The sequence below is a fragment of the Oncorhynchus keta genome, chromosome 13 (assembly GCF_023373465.1).
Source record: "Oncorhynchus keta strain PuntledgeMale-10-30-2019 chromosome 13, Oket_V2, whole genome shotgun sequence".
Lineage (NCBI taxonomy): Eukaryota > Metazoa > Chordata > Actinopteri > Salmoniformes > Salmonidae > Oncorhynchus > Oncorhynchus keta.
Genome location: NC_068433.1, coordinates 3,704,241 through 3,732,181, shown reverse-complemented (window position 1 = coordinate 3,732,181; position 27,941 = coordinate 3,704,241). Strand labels below are relative to the sequence as shown.

Here is a 27,941-nt window from a genome sequence, read left to right as displayed (position 1 = left end):
TAAAACGCTCCCTGAAACACTTCAGCGAACAGGCCTTTCTAATCGACCTGGCCGGGTATCCTGGAAGGATATTGATCTCATCCCGTCAGGATGAGGATGCCTGTTTTTTTTTTTTTTTTTAAATGCCTTCCTAACCATCTTAAATAAGCATGCCCCATTCAATAAATTTAGAACGAGGAACAGATATAGCCCATGGTTCTCCCCACACCTGACTGCCCTTAACCAACACAAAAACATCCTATGGCGTTCTGCATTAGCATCAAACAGCCCCCGTGATATACAACTTTTCAGGGAAGCTAGAAACCAATACACACAGGCAATTAGAAAAGCCAAGGCTAGCTTTTTCAAGCAGAAATTTGCTTCCTGCAACACCAACTCAAAAAAGTTCTGGGACACTGTAAAGTCCATGGAGAATAAGAACACCTCCTCCCAGCTGCCCACTGCACTGAGGCTAGGAAACACTGTCACCACCGATAAATCCACCATAATTGAGAATTTCAATAAGCCTTTCTCTACTTCTGGCCATGCTTTCCACCTGGCGGCTGGCCATGCTTTCCACCTGGCGGCTGGCCATGCTTTCCACCTGGCTACCCCAACCCCGGTCAACAGCACTGCACCCCCAACAGAAACTCGCCCAAGCCTTCCCCATTTCTCCTTCTCCCAAATCCAGTCAGCCGATGTTCCGAAAGACCTGCAAAATCTGGACCCCTACAAATCAGCTGGGCTAGACAATCTGGACCCTTTCTTTCTAAAATTATCTGCCAAAATTGTTGCCACCCCTATTACTAGCCTGTTCAACCTCTCTTTCGTGTCGTCTGAGATTCCCAAAGATTGGAAAGCAGCTGCGGTCATCCCCCTCTTTAAAGGGGGGGACACTCTTGACCCAAACTGCTACAGACCTATATCTATCCTACCCTGCCTTTCTAAGGTCTTCAAAAGCCAAGTCAACAAACAGATTACTGACCATTTCGAATCTCACCATACCTTCTCTGCTATGCAATCTGGTTTCAGAGCTGGTCATGGGTGCACGCTCAAGGTCCTAAACGATATCTTTACCGCCATCGATAAGTAACAATACTGTGCAGCCGTATTCATTGATCTGGCCAAGGCTTTCGACTCTGTCAATCACCACATCCTCATCGGCAGACTCGACAGCCTTGGTTTCTCAAATGATTGCCTCGCCTGGTTCACCAACTACTTCTCTGATAGAGTTCAGTGTGTCAAATCGGAGGGTCTGTTGTCTGGACCTCTGGCAGTCTCTATGGGGGTGCCACAGGGTTCAATTCTTGGACCGACTCTCTTCTCTGTATACATCAATGATGTCGTTCTTGCTGCTGGTGATTCTCTGATCCACCTCTACGCAGACGACACACCATTCTGTATACTTCTGGCCCTTCTTTGGACACTGTGTTAACCTTCCAGGCAAGCTTCAATGCCATACAACTCTCCTTCCGTGGCCTCCAATTGCTCTTAAATACAAGTAAAACTAAATGCATGCTCTTCAACCGATCGCTGCCTGCACCTGCCCAACATCACTATTCTGGACGGCTCTGACTTAGAATACGTGGACAACTACAAATACCTAGGTGTCTGGTTAGACTGTAAACTCTCCTTCCAGACCCACATCAAACATCTCCAATCCAAAGTTAAATCTAGAATTGGCTTCCTATTTCGCAACAACTTCGGCGATGCCATTTACAAAATAGCCTCCAATACCCTACTCAACAAATTGGATGCAGTCTATCACAGTGCCATCCGTTTTGTCACCAAAGCTCCATATACTACCCACCACTGCGACCTGTACGCTCTCGTTAGCTGGCCCTCGCTTCATACTCGTCGCCAAACCCACTGGCTCCATGTCATCTACAAAACCCTGCTAGGTAAAGTCCCCCCTTATCTCAGCTCGCTGGTCACCATAGCATCACCCACCTGTAGCACGCGCTCCAGCAGGTATATCACTCTGGTCACCCCCAAAACCAATTCTTTCTTTGGCCGCCTCTCCTTCCAGTTCTCTGCTGCCAATGACTGGAACGAACTACAAACATCTCTGAAACTGGAAACACTGTATCTCCCTCACTAGCTTTAAGCACCAGCTGTCAGAGCATCTTACAGATCACTGCACCTGTACATAGCCCACCTATAATTTAGCCCAAACAACTACCTCTTTCCCTACTGTATTTATTTCATTTATTTATTTTGCTCCTTTGCACCCCATTATTTTTATTTCTACTTTGCACATTCTTCCACTGCAAATCTACCATTCCAGTGTTTTACTTGCTATTTTGTATTTACTTCACCACCATGGCTTTTTTTTGCCTTTACCTCCCTTATCTCACCTCATTTGCTCACATCGTATATAGACTTGTTTCTACTGTATTATTGACTGTATGTTTGTTTTACTCCATGTGTAACTCTGTGTTGTTTGTGTCAAACTGCTTTGCTTTATCTTGGCCAGGTCGCAGTTGTAAATGAGAACTTGTTCTCAACTGGCGGACCTGGTTAAATAAAGGGTTATATATATAAATACCTGGTTAAATAAAGGGTTATATATATAAATACCTGGTTAAATAAAGGGTTATATATATAAATACCTGGTTAAATAAAGGGTTAGGGTTATATATATAAATACCTGGTTAAATAAAGGGTAATATATATAAATACCTGGTTAAATAAAGGGTTATATATATAAATACCTGGTTAAATAAAGGGTTATATATATAAATACCTGGTTAAATAAAGGGTTATATATATAAATACCTGGTTAAATAAAGGGTTATATATATAAATACCTGGTTAAATAAAGGGTTAGGGTTATATATATAAATACCTGGTTAAATAAAGGGTTATATATATAAATACCTGGTTAAATAAAGGGTTATATATATAAATACCTGGTTAAATAAAGGGTTATATATATAAATACCTGGTTAAATAAAGGGTTATATATATAAATACCTGGTTAAATAAAGGGTTATATATAAATACCTGGTTAAATAAAGGGTTATATATATAAATACCTGGTTAAATAAAGGGTTATTATATATATAAATACCTGGTTAAATAAAGGGTTATATATATATAAATACCTGGTTAAATAAAGGGTTATATATATAAATACCTGGTTAAATAAAGGGTTATATATATAAATACCTGGTTAAATAAAGGGTTATATATATAAATACCTGGTTAAATAAAGGGTTATATATATATATAAATACCTGGTTAAATAAAGGGTTATATATATAAATACCTGGTTAAATAAAGGGTTATATATATAAATACCTGGTTAAATAAAGGGTTATATATATAAATACCTGGTTAAATAAAGGGTTATATATATAAATACCTGGTTAAATAAAGGGTTATATATATAAATACCTGGTTAAATAAAGGGTTATATATATAAATACCTGGTTAAATAAAGGGTTATATATATAAATACCTGGTTAAATAAAGGGTTATATATATAAATACCTGGTTAAATAAAGGGTTATATATATAAATACCTGGTTAAATAAAAGGTAATATATATAAATACCTGGTTAAATAAAGGGTTATATATATAAATACCTGGTTAAATAAAGGGTTATATATATAAATACCTGGTTAAATAAAGGGTTATATATATAAATACCTGGTTAAATAAAGGGTTAGGGTATATATAAAATACCTGGTTAAATAAAGGGTTATATATATAAATACCTGGTTAAATAAAGGGTTATATATATAAATACCTGGTTAAATAAAGGGTTATATATATAAATACCTGGTTAAATAAAGGGTTATATATATAAATACCTGGTTAAATAAAGGGTTATATATATAAATACCTGGTTAAATAAAGGGTTATATATATAAATACCTGGTTAAATAAAGGGTTAGGGTTATATATATAAATACCTGGTTAAATAAAGGGTTATATATATAAATACCTGGTTAAATAAAGGGTTATATATATAAATACCTGGTTAAATAAAGGGTTAGGGTTATATATATAAATACCTGGTTAAATAAAGGGTTAGGGTTATATATATAAATACCTGGTTAAATAAAGGGTTAGGGTTATATATATAAATACCTGGTTAAATAAAGGGTTATATATATAAATACCTGGTTAAATAAAGGGGTATATATATAAATACCTGGTTAAATAAAGGGTTAGGGTTATATATATAAATACCTGGTTAAATAAAGGTGAAATAAAATAATACTCAATACTATCATAATACTCAATAATATCACAATACTCAATACTATCTTAATACTCAATAATATCACAATACTCAATATCATCATAATACTCAATACATTCATAATACTCAATACTATCACAATACTCAAAAAACTATCATAATACTCGATACCATCAAAATACTCAATACCACCATAATTCTCAATACTATCATAATATTCAATACACAATACTATCACAATACTCAATACTGTCATGATACTCAATACTCAAAACTATCATAATTCTCAATACTATCATAATACACAATACTATCATAATACTCAATGCACAATACTATCATAATACTCAATACTATCATAATACTCAATATCATCAAAATACTCAATCCCACCATAATTCTCAATACTATCATAATATTCAATACTATTATAATACTCAATATCATCAAAATACTCAATACTACCATAATACTCAATACCATCACAATACTCAATACCATCATAATGCTCAATACTATCATAATACTCAATACTCAATACCACCATAATACTCAATACCACCATAATACTCAATACTATCACAATACTCAATACCCAGCACTATTCCAATACTCAATACTATCATAATACTCTATACTATCACAATACTCAACACTATAATAATACTCATTACCATAATATATCTCAATACTATCATAACACTCACTGCCATCACAACACTCAATACTATCATAATACTCAATACCATCAAAATAATCAATACTATCACAATACTCAATACACAACACTATCGCACTACTCAATACTATCATAATACTCAATACTCAATACTATCATAATGCTCAATACTGTCATAATACTCAATACTATCATAATGCTCAATATTGTCATAATACTCAATACTATCATAATGCTCAATACTATCATAACACTCAATACTATCATAATACTCAATACTATAATGATACTCAATACTATCATAATACTCAATACTATACTATAATAATGCTCAATAATATCATAATACTCAATAATATCACAATACTCAATAATATCATAATACTCAATCCTATCACAATACTAAATATTATCATAATGCTCAATAATATCACAATACTCAATACTATCATAATACTCGATAACCCAAAGGCCGATAACCCAATGGCTGATAACCCAAAGGCCGATAATAACCCAAAGGCCGATAACCCAATGGCTGATAACCCAAAGGCTGATAACGGCTGATAACCCAAAGGCTGATAACCCAATGGCTAATAACCCAATGGCTAACCCAATGATAACCTATAACCCAATGGCCGATAACCCAATGGCTGATAACCCAATGGCCGATAACCCAATGGCTAATAACCCAATGGCTGATAACCCAAAGGCTGATAACCCAAAGGCTGATAACCCAAAGGCTGATAACCCAAATAACCCAATGGCTGATAACCCAATGGCTGATAACCCAATGGCCGATAACCCAAAGGCTGATAACCCAAAGGCTGATAACCCAATGGCCGATAACCCAATGGCTGATAACCCAAAGGCTGATAACCAAATGGCTGATAACCCAATAATATCACAATACTCAATACTATCATAATGCTCAATAACATCATAATACTTGATAACCCAAAGGCCGATAACCCAATGGCTGATAACCCAATGGCTAATAACCCTATGGCTGATAACCCAATGGCTAATAACCCAATGGCTGATAACCCAATGGCCGATAACCCAATGGCTGATAACCCAATGGCCGATAACCCAATGGCTGATAACCCAAAGGCTGATAACCCAAAGGCTGATAACCCAAAGGCTGATAACCCAAAGGCTGATAACCCAATGGCCGATAACCCAATGGCTGATAACCCAAAGGCTGATAACCAAATGGCTGATAACCCAATAATATCACAATACTCAATACTATCATAATGCTCAATAACATGGCTGATCATAATACTTGATAACCCAAAGGCCGATAACCCAATGGCTGATAACCCAATGGCTAATAACCCTATGGCTGATAACCCAATGGCTGATAACCCAATGGCTGCCGATAACCCAATGGCCGATAACCCAAAGGCTAATAACCCAATGGCCGATAACCCAATGGCTAATAACCCAATGGCTAATAACCCAATGGCTAATAACCCAATGGCTGATAACCCAATGGCTAATAACGCAAAGGCTGATAACCCAATGGCTGATAACCCAAAGGCTGATAACCCAATGGCTGATAACCCAATAATATCACAATACTCAATACTATCATAATGCTCAATAACATCATAATACTTGATAACCCAATGGCTGATAACCCAATGGCTAATAACCCAATGGCTGATAACCCAATGGCTGATAACCCAATGGCTGATAACCCAATGGCTGATAACCCAATGGCTGATAACCAAATGGCCGATAACCCAATGGCTGATAACCCAATGGCCGATAACCCAATGGCTGATAACCCAATGGCCGATAACCCAAAGGCCGATAACCCAATGGCCGATAACCCAATGGCCGATAACCCAAAGGCCGATAACCCAATGGCTGATAACCTAATGGCTAATAACCCAATGGCTAATAACCCAATGGCTAATAACCCAATGGACGATAACCCAATGGCTGATAACCCAATGGCCGATAACCCAATGGCCGATAACCCAATGGCCAATAACCCAATGGCTAATAACCCAATGGCTAATAACCCAATGGCTAATAACCCAATGGCTAATAACCCAATGGCTAATAACCCAATGGACGATAACCCAATGGACGATAACCCAATGGCTGATAACCCAATGGCCGATAACCCAATGGCTGTTGTGTAGCAGGGCTGTAAGGCGATATCGGCTGCTCTGACAGACAGACCCTGATCCTCTCTCAAATCAGTAGACGACGTGAGACGCATTTACGCACACAAACCGCGCAACGCTAGCAGTGAGAGGTTGGGAGCCAGGAGGACGCATTACGCACACAAACCGCGCAACGCTAGCAGTGAGAGGTTGGGAGCCAGGAGGACGCATTACGCACACAAACCGCGCAACGCTAGCAGTGAGAGGTTGGGAGCCAGGAGGACGCACTATTCCTCATAGGTCTAACACGTTCCACACTTACTGTACACCCAGTCCTAACAGCTTTTACCAGAATGACAAGTACACACTTAAAAAACACCGAAACAGACCTCATTTCAGCTTTTACAGGAATAAGAGTGTTTCCCGTCAATGATTAAACACACTACTTGTCTGGATCACAGTAGTTGTCTCATAAGCCAGTCCTAGTCTACACTACCACTTCAACCAGCTGCTGTAAGTTATATTGAAAGCACAGTAATGTTAGAGAGAGAGAGAGAGAGAGAGAGAGAGAGAGAGAGAGAGAGAGAGAGAGAGAGAGAGAGAGAGAGAACGAAACATTGAGAGAGAATGAGAGAGAGAGAAAGAAACATTGAGAGAGAATGAGAGAGAGAGAGAAAGAAACATTGAGAGAGAATGAGAGAAGGAGAGAAGGAGAGAAGGAGAGAAGGAGAGCAACAGCAGAAACACTGTCTCTCTCTAAAACTGATCAGCACATGATAAAGTGAGGCTATATAAGAACAAGCCAACTGTAGTTCAAAAGCCCATTAGACTAAGACAATATTGATCCAGCTGTAGATATAACAGATGGTTACTATATGTTATGAGGATTTATTATATATGAGCTGTAGGGTTATAAAGTCATCAGGACTTTACACTGACCTGGCCTTGTGTAATATAACTGTCAATCAAGGTGACGCTTGATCCGCTAGCTAACTCTTTATACAACTGTTCACTTCTCACGGACTGAAGGCATAACTAACGGATCTCATTAAATCATGATCTCACGGACTGAATATATAACTAACAGATCTCATTAAATCATGATCTCATGGACTGACAGGACTGAAGGCATAACTAACGGATCTTATTAAATCATGATCTCACGGAGTATTACAAAAAGTCAACTGTCTCCTTCCCTTCCTGATCTCCAACAACTACTGTTGTCATGGTGAATCTTTTACTAACGTTCCTTCCGTTATCTGCGAATGATGCATTATGTCAGGCAGTAATGTGACAGATTATCTGTGAATGAAGCATTATGTCAGGGATTTAGGTGACAGATTATCTGTGAATTATGCATTATGTCAGGGATTTAGGTGACAGATTATCTGCGAATTATGCATTATGTCAGGGATTTAGGTGACAGATTATCTGCGAATTATGCATTATGTCAGGCAGTAAAGTGACAAATTACTCCCTCCAGGGTTAATGTCAATTCGAATTTCATTTGAATTGTTTTACTTAAAAAATTTAACCACTTTTGAAATAAATATCTGGTCTTCTTCAGTTTATTGAGAAGATTGAAAATAGATGCCATTTTTCAATTATTCAGTTTGTTTTCTGAATTGACTGCCTTCAATTCCAATTGATCCCAAACCGACTCCCAAACCGACTCCCTAACCGACTCCCAAACCGACTCCCAAACCGACTCCCTAACCGACTCCCTAACCGACTCCCAAACCGACTCCCTAACCGAATCCCAAACCGACTCCCTAACCGACTCCCTAACCGACTCCCAAACCGACTCCCAAACCGACTCCCTAACCGACTCCCAAACCGACTCCCTAACCGACTCCCTAACCGACTCCCTAACCGACTCCCTAACCGACTCCCAAACCGACTCCCTAACCGACTCCCTAACCGACTCCCTAACCGACTCCCAAACCGACTCCCTAACCGACTCCCTAACCGACTCCCAAACCGACTCCCTAACCGACTCCCTAACCGACTCCCAAACCGACTCCCCTAACCGACTCCCTAACCGACTCCCAAACCGACTCCCCTAACCGACTCCCTAACCGACTCCCTAACCGACTCCCAAACCGACTCCCCAACCGACTCCCTAACCGACTCCCAAACCGACTCCCTAACCGACTCCCTAACCGACTCCCTAACCGACTCCCAAACCGACTCCCAAACCGACTCCCAAACCGACTCCCAAACCGACTCCCTAACCGACTCCCAAACCGACTCCCTAACCGACTCCCTAACCGACTCCCAAACCGACTCCCTAACCGACTCCCTAACCGACTCCCTAACCGACTCCCAAACCGACTCCCAAACCGACTCCCAAACCGACTCCCAACCGACTCCCAAACCGACTCCCAAACCGACTCCCTAACCGACTCCCAAACCGACTCCCTAACCGACTCCCTAACCGACTCCCAAACCGACTCCCAAACCGACTCCCAAACCGACTCCCAAACCGACTCCCAAACCGACTCCCAAACCGACTCCCTAACCGAATCCCAAACCGACTCCCAAACCGACTCCCAAACCGACTCCCAAACCGACTCCCTAACCGACTCCCTAACCGACTCCCAAACCGACTCCCAAACCGACTCCCTAACCGACTCCCTAACCGACTCCCAAACCGACTCCCAAACCGACTCCCAAACCGACTCCCAAACCTCCATCTCTTGGTCAGGACTCAGTGTGTTAACCTCCATCTCTTGGTCAGGACTCAGTGTTTAAACCTCCATCTCTTGGTCAGGACTCAGTGTGTTAACCTCCATCTCTTGGTCAGGACTCAGTGTTTAAACCTCCATCTCTTGGTCAGGACTCAGTGTGTTAACCTCCATCTCTTGGTCAGGACTCAGTGTTTAAACCTCCATCTCTTGGTCAGGACTCAGTGTTTAAACCTCCATCTCTTGGTCAGGACTCAGTGTTTAAACCTCCATCTCTTGGTCAGAACTCAGTGTTTAAACCTCCATCTCTTGGTCAGGACTCAGTGTTTAAACCTCCATCTCTTGGTCAGAACTCAGTGTTTAAACCTCCATCTCTTGGTCAGGACTCAGTGTTTAAACCTCCATCTCTTGGTCAGGACTCAGTGTTTAAACCTCCATCTCTTGGTCAGAACTCAGTGTTTAAACCTCCATCTCTTGGTCAGGACTCAGTGTTTAAACCTCCATCTCTTGGTCAGGACTCAGTGTTTAAACCTCCATCTCTTGGTCAGAACTCAGTGTTTAAACCTCCATCTCTTGGTCAGGACTCAGTGTTTAAACCTCCATCTCTTGGTCAGAACTCAGTGTTTAAACCTCCATCTCTTGGTCAGGACTCAGGAGGGAGCGAGCGAGCGGCAAAGGGGAAGCGGAATGTTCCGCTGGGTTTATAGGTCAACGAAAACACAAGTAATAAAACACTGGACACACAAACACACAGATATATATTTTTTTTAATAACTCACGATGTATTCTGGACTCTGACATCATCAAGTGGGTCAAACACAACACACACACACACACACACACACACACACACACACACACACACACACACACACACACACACACACACACACACACACACACACACACACACACACACACACACACACACACACACAGGCATGCATTGCTGGTGGTATTGTTGCCAGTAGTTAGTTAGCCTGCAGGGACAGACAGAACTCTACAGAGAGAGAAAGAGACAGCTGGAGCGTGAAATCAGAGAGAGAGCGAGAAAGAGAGGGGGTGGAGGGGTCACGGAACAAGAGAGAGAGAGATTGTGGTTGTGAGGTCTGCGGTCCGCTCACCAACCAAGAATTCACAAAATGGGACAAACACCAAATTGAGACTCTGCATGCAGAGCAGAATTCGGCCGATACCCACTAATTATCAAAATCCAGAAAAGAGTCGTTAAATTCTACAACCACCTAAAAGGAAGCAATTCCCAAACCTTCCATAACAAAGCCATCACCTACAGAGAGATGAACCTGGAGAAGAGTCCCCTAAGCAAGCTGGTCCTGGGGCTCTGTTCACAAACACAAACACACACCACAGAGCCCCAGGACAGCAGCACGATAAGACCCAATCAAATCATGAGAAAACAAAAAGATAATTACTTGACACATTGGAAAGAATTAACAAAAAAAACAGAGCAAACTAGAATGCTATTTGTCCCTAAACAGAGAGTACACAGTGGCAGAATACCTGACCACTGTGACTGACCCAAACTTAAGGGAAGCTTTAACTATGTAATTGGTGTCATTGGTGTTCCAAGATGGCGTAGCAGTCGGACGTGTGTTTTGTCTTGTCCCGTCCTGTCTAGTGTAAATATAGTTTTCTTCGTTTTTTTTCTGTATATATTTCGTACATATTTTAATCTCACTTTCAAACTAGAGCTGAATATACTCTCCTGCAACCCGCATCACCGAATGTGGTACGGATCTGCTTTTTCTATACTTTACTTTAGAACCGGAACCACCATCAGAAGATAGCCAGCTAACTAGCTACTAGCTCATACTCAGTTAGCCATTGCTAGCGGTCTTCTAAGCTAACTAGGACACCAGCGACATCAACCCAGAGCATATCAGACTGCTCTTTCTCTACCACATCTCCGGTTCCTACCGCAAGCTCTGAACCTTTACACCGGATCATCGCAACTAGCTAGCTGCAATCCGAGTGGCTACTCCTGGCTAACGTCTCTGTCCCAAAACAAGCAACAGTTAGCCTTGAGCTAAGCTCATCTCCCGACTAGCCGAAGAGGCCCAACAATACCTCTTTTGCCAATTGGCCTGGACCCTTTACTGCCGACACGGGCCCCGCCGATCCATCACGACTGGTCCGCCGACATAATCGTCCGAGGTGGTTTCAACAGGCTTTTTCGTTGCGACATCGCCAAAGATCCATCTGCTGGCCAAGGCCCGCGAGCTTTCTGAAACGCTGTGTCTCCAGCTCACCCAGCGTACTAGAGCTCCTGTAGCATACTCCTGGGCTACAATTACCCGGGCCCACGACCGGTCTGTCGATGTCACCGCAAGAAGAGGAATAAACAGACTCACCCCATCGCGACGTCCCCCAAAGGTTAGCTCTCTAGCCCTCGCTATCTCCCTGCTTGCTAATTCGGCCTGCTAACGGCTAGCTTGTCTAGCCCGGGCCTACGAACTGTTAGCTTGTTAGCACAGGCCTGCTAACCATCTGAATCACCGCATCCCAAACACTCTGAACCCATTTACTTTCTATCTCTCTTTGATTTTTATTTTGTTTATACCTTCCGGAAACCTGCCTCACCCACTGTGATACGGAATCGCTATCACTTTTAATTTTTATTTTATTTTTATGACACACTCAAGAACCTCCAGACGCTAACCAGCTAACTAGCTACAAGCTATTTAGTCATTGTTAGTTTTTTTTTTAAAACCTGGATAACACTCACCAGCCCAGCTTCCCTGCCCATCCACCGCTGCCCCCTGGACACTGATCTCTTGGCTACATAGCTGACGCACGCTGGACTGTCCATTAATCACGGTACCCCATTCTGCTTGTTTGTTTATCTGTCGGCCCAGTTGCCTAGTCAACGCCATTTTACCTGCTGTTTGTTATGCTAGCTGATTAGCCTCGCCTACTGTTTTTAGCTAGCTTTCCCAATTCAACACCTGTGATTACTGTATGCCTCGCTGTATGTCTCTCCCAAATGTCAATATGCCTTGTATACTGTTGTTCAGGTTAGTTATCATTGTTTTAGTTCACAATGGAGCCCCTAGATCCACTCTGCATACCCCTGTTACCTCCTTTGTCCCACCCCCACACATGCGGTGACCTCACCCATTACAACCAGCATGTCCAGAGATACAACCTCTCTCATCATCACCCAGTGCCTGGGCTTACCTCCGCTGTACCCGCACCCCACCATACCCCTGTCTGCGCATTATGCCCTGAATATATTCTACCATGCCCAGAAACCTGCTCCTCTTATCCTCTGCCCCCAACGCTCTAGGCGACCAGTTTTGATAGCCTTTAGCCGCACCCTCATACTACTCCTTCTCTGTTCCGCGGGTGATGTGGAGGTAAACCCAGGCCCTGCATGTCCCCAGGTACCCTCATTTGTTGACTTCTGTGATCGAAAAGTCTTGGTTTTATGCATGTCAACATCAGAAGCCTCCTCCCTAAGTTTGTTTTACTCACTGCTTTAGCACACTCTGCTAACCCTGATGTCCTTGCCGTGTCTGAATCCTGGCTCAGGAAGGCCACCAAAAATTCAGAGATTTCCATACCCAACTATAACATCTTCCGTCAAGATAGAACTGCCAAAGGGGCGGAGTCGCAATCTACTGCAGAGATAGCCTGCAAAGTAATGTCATACTTTCAGGTCCATACCCAAACAGTTTGAACTACTAATTTTGAAAATTACTCTCTCCAGAAACAAGTCTCTCACTGTTGCCGCCTGCTACCGACCCCCGTCAGCTCCCAGCTGTGCCCTGGACACCATTTGTGAATTGATCGCCCCCCATCTAGCTTCAGAGTTTGTTCTGTTAGGTGACCTAAACTGGGATATGCTTAACACCCCGGCAGTCCTACAATCTAAGCTAGATGCCCTCAATCTCACTCAAATCATCAAGGAACCCACCAGGTACAACCCTAAGTCTGTAAACAAGGGCACCCTCATAGACGTCATCCTGACCAACTGGCCCTCCAAATATACCTCCGCTGTCTTCAACCAGGATCTCAGCGATCACTGCCTCATCGCCTGTATCCGCCACGGAGCCGCAGTCAAACGACCACCCCTCATCACTGTCAAACGCTCCCTAAAACACTTCTGTGAGCAGGCCTTTCTAATCGACCTGGCCCGTGTATCCTGGAAGGACATTGACCTCATCCCGTCAGTTGAGGATGCCTGGTCATTCTTTAAAAGTAACTTCCTCACCATTTTAGATAAGCATGCTCCGTTCAAAAATGCAGAACCAAGAACAGATACAGCCCTTGGTTCACTCCAGACCTGACTGCCCTCGACCAGCACAAAAACATCCTGTGGCGGACTGCAATAGCATCGAATAGCCCCCTTGATATGCAACTGTTCAGGGAAGTCAGGAACCAATACACGCAGTCAGTCAGGAAAGCTAAGGCCAGCTTCTTCAGGCAGAAGTTTGCATCCTGTAGCTCCAACTCCAAAAAGTTCTGGGACACTGTGAAGTCCATGGAGAACAAGAGCACCTCCTCCCAGCTGCCCACTGCACTGAGGCAGTGCACGGTCTCCACCGATAAATCCATGATTATCGAAAACTTCAATAAGCACTTCTCAACGGCTGGCCATGCCTTCCGCCTGGCTACTCCAACCTCGGCCAACAGCTCCGCCCCCCCCGCAGCTCCTCGCCCAAGCCTCTCCAGGTTCTCCTTTACCCAAATCCAGATAGCAGATGTTCTGAAAGAGCTGCAAAACCTGGACCCGTACAAATCAGCTGGGCTTGACAATCTGGACCCGCTATTTCTGAAACTATCTGCCGCCATTGTCGCAACCCCTATTACCAGCCTGTTCAACCTCTCTTTCATATCGTCTGAGATCCCCAAGGATTGAAAGCTGCCGCAGTCATCCCCCTCTTCAAAGGGGAGACACCCTGGACCCAAACTGCTTTAGACCTATATCCATCCTGCCCTGCCTATCTAAGGTCTTCGAAAGCCAAGTCAACAAACAGGTCACTGACCATCTCGAATCCCACCGTACCTTCTCCGCTGTGCAATCTGGTTTCCGAGCCGGTCACGGGTGCACCTCAGCCACACTCAAGGTACTAAATGATATCATAACCGCCATCGATAAAAGACAGTACTGTGCAGCCGTCTTCATCGACCTCACCAAGGCTTTCGACTCTGTCAATCACCAAATTCTTATCGGCAGACTCAACAGCCTCGGTTTTTCGGATGACTGCCTTGCCTGGTTCACCAATTACTTTGCAGACAGAGTTCAGTGTGTCAAATCGGAGGGCATGCTGTCCGGTCCTCTGGCAGTCTCTATGGGGTGCCACAGGGTTCAATTCTCGGGCCGACTCTTTTCTCTGTATATATCAATGATGTTGCTCTTGCTGCGGGCGATTCCCTGATCCACCTCTACGCAGACGACACCATTCTATATACTTTCGGCACGTCATTGGACACTGTGCTATCAAACTTCAAACGAGCTTCAATGCCATACAGCACTCCTTCCGTGGCCTCCAACTGCTCTTAAACGCGAGTAAAACCAAATGCATGCTTTTCAACCGATCGCTGCCTGCACCCGCATGCCCGACTAGCATCACCACCCTGGATGGTTCCGACCTTGAATATGTGGACATCTATAAGTACCTAGGTGTCTGGCTAGACTGCAAACTCTCCTTCCAGACTCATCAAACATCTCCAATCAAAAATCAAATCCAGAGTCGGCTTTCTATTCCGCAACAAAGCCTCCTTCACTCACGCTGCCAAGCTTACCCTAGTAAAACTGACTATCCTACCGATCCTCGACTTCGGCGATGTCATCTACAAAATGGCTTCCAACACTCTACTCAGCAAACTGGATGCAGTCTATCACAGTGCCATCCGTTTTGTCACTAAAGCACCTTATACCACCCACCACTGCGACTTGTATGCTCTAGTCGGCTGGCCCTCACTACATATTCGTCGCCAGACCCACTGGCTCCAGGTCATCTACAAGTCCATGCTAGGTAAAGCTCCGCCTTAACTCAGTTCACTGGTCACGATGGCAACACCCATCCGTAGCACGCGCTCCAGCAGGTGTATCTCACTGATCATCCCTAAAGCCAACACCTCATTTGGCCGCCTTTCGTTCCAGTACTCTGCTGCCTGTGACTGGAACGAATTGCAAAAATCGCTGAAGTTGGAGACTTTTATCTCCCTCACCAACTTCAAACATCAGCTATCCGAGCAGCTAACCGATCGCTGCAGCTGTACATAGTCTATAGGTAAATAGCTCACCCTTTTTCACCTACCTCATTCCCATACTGTTTTTATACTGTTTTTATTTATTTACTTTTCTGCTCTTTTGCACACCAATATCTCTACCTGTACATGCCCATCTGATCATTTATCACTCCAGTGTTAATCTGCAAAATTGTATTATTCGCCTACCTCCTCATGCCTTTTGCACACATTGTATATAGACTGCCCATTTTTTTCTACTGTGTTATTGACTTGCTAATTGTTTACTCCATGTGTAACTCTGTGTTGTCTGTTCACACTGCTATGCTTTATCTTGGCCAGGTCGCAGTTGCAAATGAGAACTTGTTCTCAACTAGCCTACCTGGTTAAATAAAGGTGAAATAAAAAAAAATTAAATAAAAAAAAAGACTCAGTGAGCGTAGCCTTGCTATTGAGAAAGGCCGCCGCAGGCAGACATGGCTCTCAAGAGAAGACAGGCTATGTGCTCACTGCCCACAAAATGAGGTGGAAACTGAGCTGCACTTCCTAACCTCCTGCCCAATGTATGACCATATTAGAGAGACATATTTCCCCCAGATCACACAGATCCACAAAGAATTCGAAAACATATCCAATTTTGAAAAACTCCCATATCTACTGGGTGAAATTCCACAGTGTGCCATCACAGCAGCAAGATTTGTGACCTGTTGCCACGAGAAAAGGGCAACCAGTGAAGAACAAACACCATTGTAAATACAACCCATATTTATGCTTATTTATTTTATCTTGTGTCCTTTAATTATTTGTACATTGTGTGTATATATATATATATATATATATATATATATATATATATATATATATATATATATATAATATGACATTTGTAATGTCTTTACTGTTTTGAAACTGTTGTATGTGTAATGTTTACTGTTAATTTTAGTTGTTTTTCACTTTATATATTCACTTTGTATGTTGTCTACCTCACTTGCTTTGGCAATGTTAACACATGTTTCCCATGCCAATAAAGCCCTTGAATTGAATTGAATTGAATTGAGAGAGAGAGAGAGACCTAAAATGTATTGTTTTCATTGTGTAAGTTCAATCAGGTGTGAATGAGAGTGGGGGAGAGGGAATGAGGACAGAGAAATGGAAGAAGAGCACGTGAAAAAATGTAAGAGAAAGACAAGTAGCTTGTTCCAAATCCAAGTATGATCTCATATTAGTATCAACCAACAAGAGCCTGACTCCGTAGAGCTGAAACTAGCCTTCAGAAGCCAGCAGGTGGCCAAACACAGTATACTTCTAGAATGTTATACTTCTAGAACGTGTCATACTTCTAGAATTTTATACTTCTAGAACGTGTTATACTTCTAGAATGTGTCATACTTCTAGAATGTTATACTTCTAGAACGTGTCATACATCTAGAATTGTATACTTCTAGAACGTGTTATACTTCTAGAATGTGTCATACTTGTAGAATTTTATACTTCTAGAATGTGTCATACTTCTAGAATGTGTCATACTTCTAGAATGTGTCATACTTCTAGAATGTTATACTTCTAGAACGTGTCATACTTCTAGAATTTTATACTTCTAGAACTTGTTATACTTCTAGAATTTGTTATACTTCTAGAATGTGTCATACTTCTAGAATGTGTTATACTTGTACAATGTGTTATACTTCTAGAATGTGTTATACTTGTACAATGTGTTATACTTCTAGAATGTGTTATACTTCTAGAATGTGTCATACTTCTAGAATGTGTTATACTTCTAGAATGTGTTATACTTCTAGAATGTGTTATACTTCTAGAATGTGTCATACTTCTAGAATGTGTCATACTTCTAGAATGTGTTATACTTCTAGAATGTGTTATACTTCTAGAATGTGTTATACTTCTAGAATGTGTCATACTTCTACAATGTGTCATACTTCTACAATGTGTTATACTTCTAGAATGTGTTATACTTCTAGAATGTGTTATACTTCTAGAATGTGTTATACTTCTAGAATGTGTCATACTTCTAGAATGTGTCATACTTCTAGAATGCGTCATACTTCTAGAATGTGTCATACTTCTAGAATGTGTTATACTTCTAGAATGTTCCACATTTTGTTACGTTATAGACATTCTAAAATTGATTTTAAAATTCCCTTATCAATCTACACACAATACCCCATAATGACAAAGCAAAAACAGGTTTTAAAAAAACGTAAATACCGTATTTACATAAGTATTCAGTTTATTCTTTGCTATGAGACTTTAAATTAATCTCAGGTGCATCCTGTTTCCATTGATCATCCTTGAGATGTTTCTACAACTTGATTGGAGTCCACCTGTGGTAAATTCAATTGATTGGACATGATTTGGAAAAGCAACACCTGTCTATATAAGGTCCCACAGTTGACAGTGCATGTCAGAGCGAAAACCAAGACATGAGTTTGAAGGAATTGTCCGTAGAGCTCCGAGACAGGATTGTGTCGAGGCACAGATCTGGGGGAGGGTACAAAATTGTCTGCAGTCCCCAAGAACACAGTGGCCTCATCATTCTTAAATGGAAGAAGTTTGGAACCATCAAAACTCTTCCTAGAGCTTGGCCTCCCGGCCAAACTGAGCAATCGGGAGAGAAGACAATGGTCAGAGATGTGACCAAGAACCCGATAGTCACTCTGACAGAGACTCTCAGACCATGAGAAACAAGATTCTCTGGTCTGATGAAACCAAGATTTAACTCTTCGGCCTGAATGCCAAGCGTCACGTCTGGAGGAAACCTGGCACCATCTCTACAGTGAAGCATGGTGGTGGCAGCATCATGCTGTGGGGATGTTTTTCAGCAGCAGGGACTGGGAGACTAGTCAGGATCGAGGAAAGATGAACAGAGCAAAGTACAGAGAGATGCTTGATGGAAACCTGCTCCAGAGCACTCAGGACTTCAGATTGGGGTGAAGGTTCACCTTCCAACAGGACAACGACCCTAAGCACACAGCCAAGACAACGCAGGAGTGGCTTCGGGACAAATCTCTGAATGTCCTTGAGTGGCCCAGCCAGAGCCCGGACTTGAACCCGATTGAACATCTCTGGAGAGACCTGAAAATATCTGTGCAGCAACGCTCCCCATCCAACCTGACAGAGCTTGAGAGGATCTGCAGAGAAGAATGGGAGAAACTCACCAAATACAGGTGTGCCAAGCTCGGAGCATCATACCCAAGAAGACTCGAGGCTGTAATTGATGCCAAAGGTGCTAAGTACTAAGTAAGTCTGAATACTTATGTAAATGTAATATTTCATATATATATTTATTTTAGTACATTTGCAAAATAATTAAAAAACAGTTTTTTCTTTGTCATTATGGGGTATTGTGATGTCATTATGGGGTATTGTGATGTCATTATGGGGTATTGTGATGTCATTACGGGGTATTGTGATGTCATTACGGGGTATTGTGATGTCATTACGGGGTATTGTGATGTCATTACGGGGTATTGTGATGTCATTATATACGGTAGGTAAACATAATTAAAGTGACCAGTGATTCCATGTCTATATACAGAGCATTCAGAAAGCGTTCCATTATTAATAATATATGCCATTTATCAGACGCTTTTATCCAAAGCGACTTACAGTCATGTGTGCATACATTCTACGTATGGGTGGTCCCGGGGATCGAACCCACTACCCTGGCGTTACAAGCGCCATGCTCTACCAACTGAGCTACAGAAGGACCAGTGATTCCATGTCTATATACAGAGCATTCAGAAAGCGTTCCATTATTAAAGTGGCCAGTGATTCCATGTCTATATACAGAGCATTCAGAAAGTGTTCCATTATTAAAGTGACCAGTGATTCCATGTCTATATACAGAGCATTCAGAAAGTGTTCCATTATTAAAGTGACCAGTGATTCCATGTCTATATACAGAGCATTCAGAAAGCGTTCCATTATTAAAGTGGCCAGTGATTCCATGTCTATATACAGAGCATTCAGAAAGTGTTCCATTATTAAAGTGGCCAGTGATTCCATGTCTATATACATATACATATACATATATCTATATAGCCTTATTCTAACATGGATTAAAAATATATATTCCCTACCTTCCCTCTGTCTTTCTCTCCTCCCTCATCCCTCTCTTTCTTCTCCTTTATCTTTGAAAGAGTGTTATAGCCCTCTGGCCCGCTTTCCCAAAAGCATCTGAAGACGAAGATCCCTATGGTAACGATGAACTGGGCTTTAAAGAGATACTTCAGGACTTCTCTACTTCTCTAATCTACTTCTCCAGGGTCACATGAACTCTGCTCTCCTCCATCTATCCTCTCTCTCCTCCATCTCTCCTCTATCTATCCTGTCTCTCTCTCCTCTCTCTCTCCTCCACCTATCCTGTCTCTCTCCTCCATCTCTCCTCCATCTATCCTGTCTCTCTCCTCCATCTCTCCTCCATCTATCCTCTCTCTCTCCTCCATCTCTCCTCTACCTATCTTGTCTCTCTCTCCTCCATCTCTCCTCTATCTATCCTGTCTCTCTCTCCTCTCTCTCTCCTCCATCTATCCTGTCTCTCTCCTCCATCTCTCCTCTCTCTCTCCTCCATCTATCCTGTCTCTCTCTCCTCTACCTATCCTGTCTCTCTCCTCCATCTCTCCTCTCTCTCTCCTCCATCTATCCTGTCTCTCTCCTCCATCTATCCTGTCTCTCTCTCCTACATCTCTCCTCTATCTATCCTGTCTCTCTCTCCTACATCTCTCCTCCATCTATCCTGTCTCTCTCTCCTCCATCTATCCTCCATCTATCCTGTCTCTCTCTCCTCCATCTCCCCTCCATCTATCCTGTCTCTCTCTCCTCCATCTCTCCTCCATCTATCCTGTCTCTCTCTCCTCCATCTATCCTGTCTATCTCTCCTCCATCTCCCCTCCATCTATCCTATCTCTCCTCCATATCTCCTGTCTATCTCTCCTCCATATCTCCTGTCTATCTCTCCTCCATATCTCCTGTCTCTCTCTCCATCTCTCCTGTCTCTCTCTCCTCCATCTATCCTGTCTCTCTCTCCTCCATCTATCCTGTCTCTCTCTCCTCCATCTCTCCTCTATCTATCCTGTCTCTCTCCTGCTCGCCTCCATCTATCCTGTCTCTCTCTCCTCTATCTATCCTGTCTCTCTCTCCTCCATCTCTCTTCTCCATCTCTCCTGTCTCTCTCGCTCCTCCATCTCTCCTCTATCTATCCTGTCTCTCTCCTGCTTTCCTCTATCTATCCTGTCTCTCCTGCTTTCCTCTATCTATCCTGTCTCTCTCTCATCCATCTTCTTTTCACCTGCTCTCCTGTCTCTCTCTCATCCATCTCTCCTGTCTCTCTCTCATATATCTTCTTCTCTCCTGCTCTCCTGTCTCTCTCCTGTCTCTCTCTCATCCATCTCTCCTGTCTCTCTCTCATATATCTTCTTCTCTCCTGTCTCGCTCTCATCCATCTCTCATCCATCTCTGCGGTCTCTATCTTATTCTCTCCTGCTTTCTCATCCATCTCTCCTGTCTCTTTCTAATCTATCTTCTCTCTCCCTGTCTTCCCCCCTCTCTCTGACAGTTTGCCATGCCGACCTCGGTGGTTACCGTGGTGAAAGCCAATGACCATGAATGTATTAATCGTCAGGAAACACACACACACACACACACACACACACACACACACACACACACACACACACACACACACACACACACACACACACTGACAACACACACACACACATACGCGCGCACACAATCGCACACGCACACCCGCGCACACGCACACATCCGCACACCCACACACAGACGCACACACACACACTTGTCCCTAAAGTATAACTGACATTGTGTTCCTCTCACTCAAACCATAATCATGTTTCTTTATGAATTGAATATGACATACAAGCAGAGAAACGTAGACGGAGAAACGTAGACGATAGACATCACTGGTGTAAAGTACTGAAGTGAAAATACTTTAAAGTACTACTTAAGTAGCTTTTGTGTACTTTACTGTTTATATTTTTGACAACTTTAACTTCACTACATTACTAAATAAAATAATATATTTTTTACTCCATACATTTTCTCAAACACCCAAAAGTACTCGTTACATTTTGAATGCTTATCAGGACAGGAAATAGTCCAATTCACGCACTTATCAAGAGAACATCCATGGTGTCACGACTTCCTCCGAAGTCGGCTCTTCTCCTTGTTCGGGCGGCGTTCTGCGGTCGACGTCACCGGCCATCGCCGCTCCACTTGTCATTGTTCCATTTGTTTTGTCTTGTTTCCCCGCACACCTGGTTTACATTCCCTAATCACATTGTATATACAGTGGGGCAAAAAGTCAGCCACCAATTGTGCAAGTTCTCCCACTTAAAAAGATGAGAGAGGCCTGTAATTTTCATCATAGGTACACTTCAACTATGACAGACAAAATGAGAAAAATCACATTGTAGAAAATCACATTGTAGGATTTTTAATGAATTTATTTGCAAATTATGGTGGAAAATGAGTATTTGGTCACCTACAAACAAGCAAGATTTCTGGCTCTCACAGACCTGATTTCTGGCTCTCCTCTGCCCTCCACTCGTTACCTGTATTGATGGCACCTGTTTTAACTTGTTATCAGTATAAAAGACACCTGTCCACAACCTCAAACACTCCAAACTCCGCTATGGCCAAGACCAAAGAGCTGTCAAAGGACACCAGAAACAAAATTGTAGACCTGCACCAGGCTGGGAAGACTTAATCTGCGAGAGGTAAGCCGCTTGGTTTGAAGAAATCAACTGTGGGAGCAATTATTAGGAAATGGAAGACATACAAGACCACTGATAATCTCCCTCGATCTGGGGCTCCACGCAAGATCTCACCCAGTGGGGTCAAAATGATCACAAGAACGGTGAGCAAAAATCCCAGAACCACACGGGGGGGACCTAGTGAATGACCTGCAGAGAGCTGGGACCAAAGTAACAAAGCCTACCATCAGTAACACACTACGCCGCCAGGGACTCAAATCCTGCAGTGCCAGACGTGTCCCCCTGCTTAAGCCAGTACATGTCCAGGCCCGTCTGAAGTTTACTAGTGAGCATTTGGATGATCCAGAAGAAGATTGGGAGAATGTCATATGGTCAGATGAAACCAAAATCTAACTTTTTTGGTAAAAACTCAACTCGTCGTGTTTGGAGGACAAAGAATGATGAGTTGCATCTATGAAGCATGGGGGTGGAAACATCATGCTTTGGGGCTGTTTTTCTGCAAAGGGACCAGGAGGACTGATCCATGTAAAGGAAAGAATGAATGGGGCCATGTTGTACCGTGTTGAACCCGGGTGGTTTTTCCCCGGGTACCGGGTTGAACCCGAGTGTGTTTAATTGTTTAACTTTTGCATTATTGTGACTGTTGTTGCGCTTTGCACTCTTACCATTAGGTTTTTGACGCGGTTGTGTCCGTCTGTTGTTACTTCTGCCAATGAAAGTGTGTTCACAACTCTCCTGCAACTGACTTCTATACCAGCACAACCTGACACCTGGTCATCCCTACTGCCTCTGATCTGGAGGACTCACGAAACAGAGAACATCCCTACTGCCTCTGATCTGGAGGACTCACTAAACAGAGAACATCCCTGGTCCTCCCTACTGTCTCTGATCTGGAGGACTCACTAAACAGAGAACATCCCTGGTCATCCCTACTGTCTCTGATCTGGAGGACTCACTAAACAGAGAACATCCCTGGTCATCCCTACTGCCTCTGATCTGGAGGACTCACTAAACAGAGAACATCCCTGGTCATCCCTACTGCCTCTGATCTGGAGGACTCACTAAACAGAGAACATCCCATCCCTGGTCATCCCTACTCCCTCTGATCTGGAGGACTCACTAAACAGAGAACATCCCTGGTCCTCCCTACTGCCTCTGATCTGGAGGACTCACTAAACAGAGAACATCTCTAGTCATCCCTACTGCCTCTGATCTGGAGGACTCACTAAACAGAGAACATCCCTACTGCCTCTGATCTGGAGGACTCACTAAACAGAGAACATCCCTGGTCCTCCCTACTGCCTCTTATCTGGAGGACTCACTAAACACTAAACAGAGAACATCCCTGGTCATCACTACTGCCTTTGATCTGGCAGACTCACTAAACAGAGAACATCCCTGGTCATCCCTACTGCCTCTGATCTGGAGGACTCACTAAACAGAGAACATCCCTGGTCCTCCCTACTGCCTCTGATCTGGAGGACTCACTAAACAGAGAACATCCCTGGTCATCTCTACTGCCTCTGATCTGGAGGACTCACTAAACAGAGAACATCCCTGGTCATCCCTACTGCCTCTGATCTGGAGGACTCACTAAACAGAGAACATCCCTGGTCATCCCTATTGCCTCCGATCTGGAGGACTCACTAAACAGAGAACATCCCTGGTCCTCCCTACTGCCTCTGATCTGGAGGACTCACTAAACAGAGAACATCCCTGGTCATCCCTACTGCCTCTGATCTGGAGGACTCACTAAACAGAGAACATCCCTGGTCATCCCTACTGCCTCTGATCTGGAGGACTCACTAAACAGAGAACATCCCTGGTCCTCCCTACTGCCTCTGATCTGGAGGACTCACTAAACAGAGAACATCCCTGGTCCTCCCTACTGTCTCTGATCTGGAGGACTCACTAAACAGAGAACATCCCTGGTCATCCCTACTGCCTCTGATCTGGAGGACTCACTAAACAGAGAACATCCCTGGTCATTCCTACTGCCCCTGATCTGGAGGACTCACTAAACAGAGAACATCCCTGGACATCCCTACTGCCTCTGATCTAGAGGACTCACTAAACAGAGAACATCCCTGGACATCCCTACTGCCTCTGATCTGGAGGACTCACTAAACAGAGAACATCCCTGGTCCTCCCTACTGCCTCTGATCTGGAGGACTCACTAAACAGAGAACATCCCTGGTCATCCCTACTGCCTCTGATCTGGAGGACTCACTAAACACTAAACAGAGAACATCCCTGGTCATCCCTACTGCCTCTGATCTGGAGGACTCACTAAACAGAGAACATCCCTGGTCATCCCTACTGCCTCTGATCTGGAGGGCTTACTAAACAGAGAACATCCCTGGTCATCCCTACTGCCTCTGATCTGGAGGACTCACTAAACAGAGAACATCCCTGGTCATCCCTACTGCCTCTGATCTGGAGGACTCACTATACAGAGAACATCCCTGGCCATCTCTACTACCTCTGATCTGGAGGACTCACTAAACAGAGAACATCCCTGGTCATCTCTACTACCTCTGATCTGGAGGACTCACTAAACAGAGAACCTCCCTGGTCATCCCTACTGCCTCTGATCTGGAGGACTCACTAAACAGAGAACATCCCTGGTCATCCCTACTGTCTCTGATCTGGAGGACTCACTAAACAGAGAACCTCCCTGGTCATCCCTACTGCCTCTGATCTGGAGGACTCACTAAACAGAGAACATCCCTGGTCATCCCTACTGCCTCTGATCCGGAGGACTCACTAAACAGAGAACATCCCTGGTCATCCCTACTGTCTCTGATCTGGAGGACTCACTAAACAGAGAACATCCCTGGTCATCCCTACTGCCTCTGATCTGGAGGACTCACTAAACAGAGAACATCCCTGGTCATCCCTACTGCCTCTGATCTGAAGGACTCACTATACAGAGAACATCCCTGGTCATCTCTAGTACCTCTGATCTGGAGGACTCACTAAACAGAGAACATCCCTGGTCATCCCTACTGTCTCTGATCTGGAGGACTCACTAAACAGAGAACATCCCTGGTCATCCCTACTGCCTCTGATCTGGAGGACTCACTAAACAGAGAACATCCCTGGTCCTCCCTACTGCCTCTGATCTGGAGGACTCACTAAACAGAGAACATCCCTGGTCATCCCTACTGCCTCTGATCTGGAGGACTCACTAAACACTAAACAGAGAACATCCCTGGTCATCCCTACTGCCTCTGATCTGGAGGACTCACTAAACAGAGAACATCCCTGGTCATCCCTACTGCCTCTGATCTGAAGGACTCACTATACAGAGAACATCCCTGGTCATCTCTAGTACCTCTGATCTGGAGGACTCACTAAACAGAGAACATCCCTGGTCATCCCTACTGCCTCTGATCTGGAGGACTCACTAAACAGAGAATATCCCTGTTCATCTCTACTGCCTCTGATCTGGAGGACTCACTAAACAGAGAATATCCCTGTTCATCTCTACTGCCTCTGATCTGGAGGACTCACTAAACAGAGAACACCCCTTCTGAAAAAACCTACACTCGATCCCTCCGATGTCAACAACTACAGACCAGTATCCCTTCTCTCTTTTCTCTCCAAAACTCTTGAGCGTGCCGTCCTTGGCCAGCTCTACCGCTATCTCTCTCAGAATGACCTTCTTGATCCAAATCAGTCAGGTTTCAAGACTAGTCATTCAACTGAGACTGCTCTTCTCTGTATCACGGAGGCGCTCCGCACTGCTAAAGCTAACTCTCTCTCCTCTGCTCTCATCCTTCTAGACCTATCGGCTGCCTTCGATACTGTGAACCATCAGATCCTCCTCTCCACCCTCTCCGAGTTGGGCATCTCCGGCGCGGCCCACGCTTGGATTGCGTCCTACCTGACAGGTCGCTCCTACCAGGTGGCGTGGCGAGAATCTGTCTCCTCACCACGCGCTCTCACCACTGGTGTCCCCAGGGCTCTGTTCTAGGCCCTCTCTTATTCTCGCTATACACCAAGTCACTTGGCTCTGTCATAACCTCACATGGTCTCTCCTATCATTGCTATGCAGACGACACACAATTAATCTTCTCCTTTCCCCTTCTGATGACCAGGTGGCGAATCGCATCTCTGCATGTCTGGCAGACATATCAGTGTGGATGACGGATCACCACCTCAAGCTGAACCTCAGCAAGACGGAGCTCCTCTTCCTCCCGGGGAAGGACTGCCCGTTCCATGATCTCGCCATCACGGTTGACAACTCCATTGTGTCCTCCTCCCAGAGCGCTAAGAACCTTGGCGTGATCCTGGACAACACCCTGACGTTCTCAACTAACATCAAGGCGGTGTCCCGTTCCTGTAGGTTCATGCTCTACAACATCCGCAGAGTACGACCCTGCCTCACACAGGAAGCGGCGCAGGTCCTAATCCAGGCACTTGTCATCTCCCGTCTTGATTACTGCAACTCGCTGTTGGCTGGGCTCCTGCCTGTGCCATTAAACCCTACAACTCATCCAGAACGCCGCAGCCCGTCTGGTGTTCAACCTTCCCAAGTTCTCTCACGTCACCCCGCTCCTCCGCTCTCTCCACTGGCTTCCAGTTGAAGCTCGCATCCGCTACAAGACCATGGTGCTCGCCTACGGAGCTGTGAGGGGAACGGCACCTCAGTACCTCCAGGCTCTGATCAGGCCCTACACCCAAACAAGGGCACTGCGTTCATCCACCTCTGGCCTGCTCGCCTCCCTACCACTGAGGAAGTACAGTTCCCGCTCAGCCCAGTCAAAACTGTTCGCTGCTCTGGCCCCCAATGGTGGAACAAACTCCCTCACGACGCCAGGACAGCGGAGTCAATCACCACCTTCCGGAGACACCTGAAACCCCACCTCTTCAAGGAATACCTAGGATAGGGTAAGTAAGGGTAAGTAATCCTTCTCACCCCCCTTCTCCCCCCAACAAGATTTAGATGCAAGTGGCTGTTCCACTGGTTGTCATATTGTCATAAGGTGTATGCACCAATTTGTAAGTCGCTCTGGATAAGAGCGTCTGCTAAATGACTTAAATGTAAATGTAATGTAAATCTCTACTGCCTCTGATCTGGAGGACTCACTAAACAGAGAACATCCCTGGTCATCTCTCCTGCCTCTGATCTGGAGGACTCCCTAAACACATGCTTCTTTTGTAAATGGTGTTGCAGTGTACCCCTGGCTATTCATTTATAAATACTTTTTTTTAAACAAGAAATGGTGCCATACGGTTAACTTAATATTTGGAATTTTAAATTATTTATACATTTACTTTTG

General features: G+C 43.9%; 1 protein-coding gene across 1 annotated transcript in view; it reads right to left on the bottom strand.

Annotated features, from left to right (window-relative positions):
- Nucleotides 1-27,941, bottom strand: part of LOC127906914 (dachshund homolog 2-like) — a 66,678-nt gene that overhangs the window by 13,500 nt on the left and 25,237 nt on the right. The gene's annotated exons all lie outside the window — the stretch shown is intronic.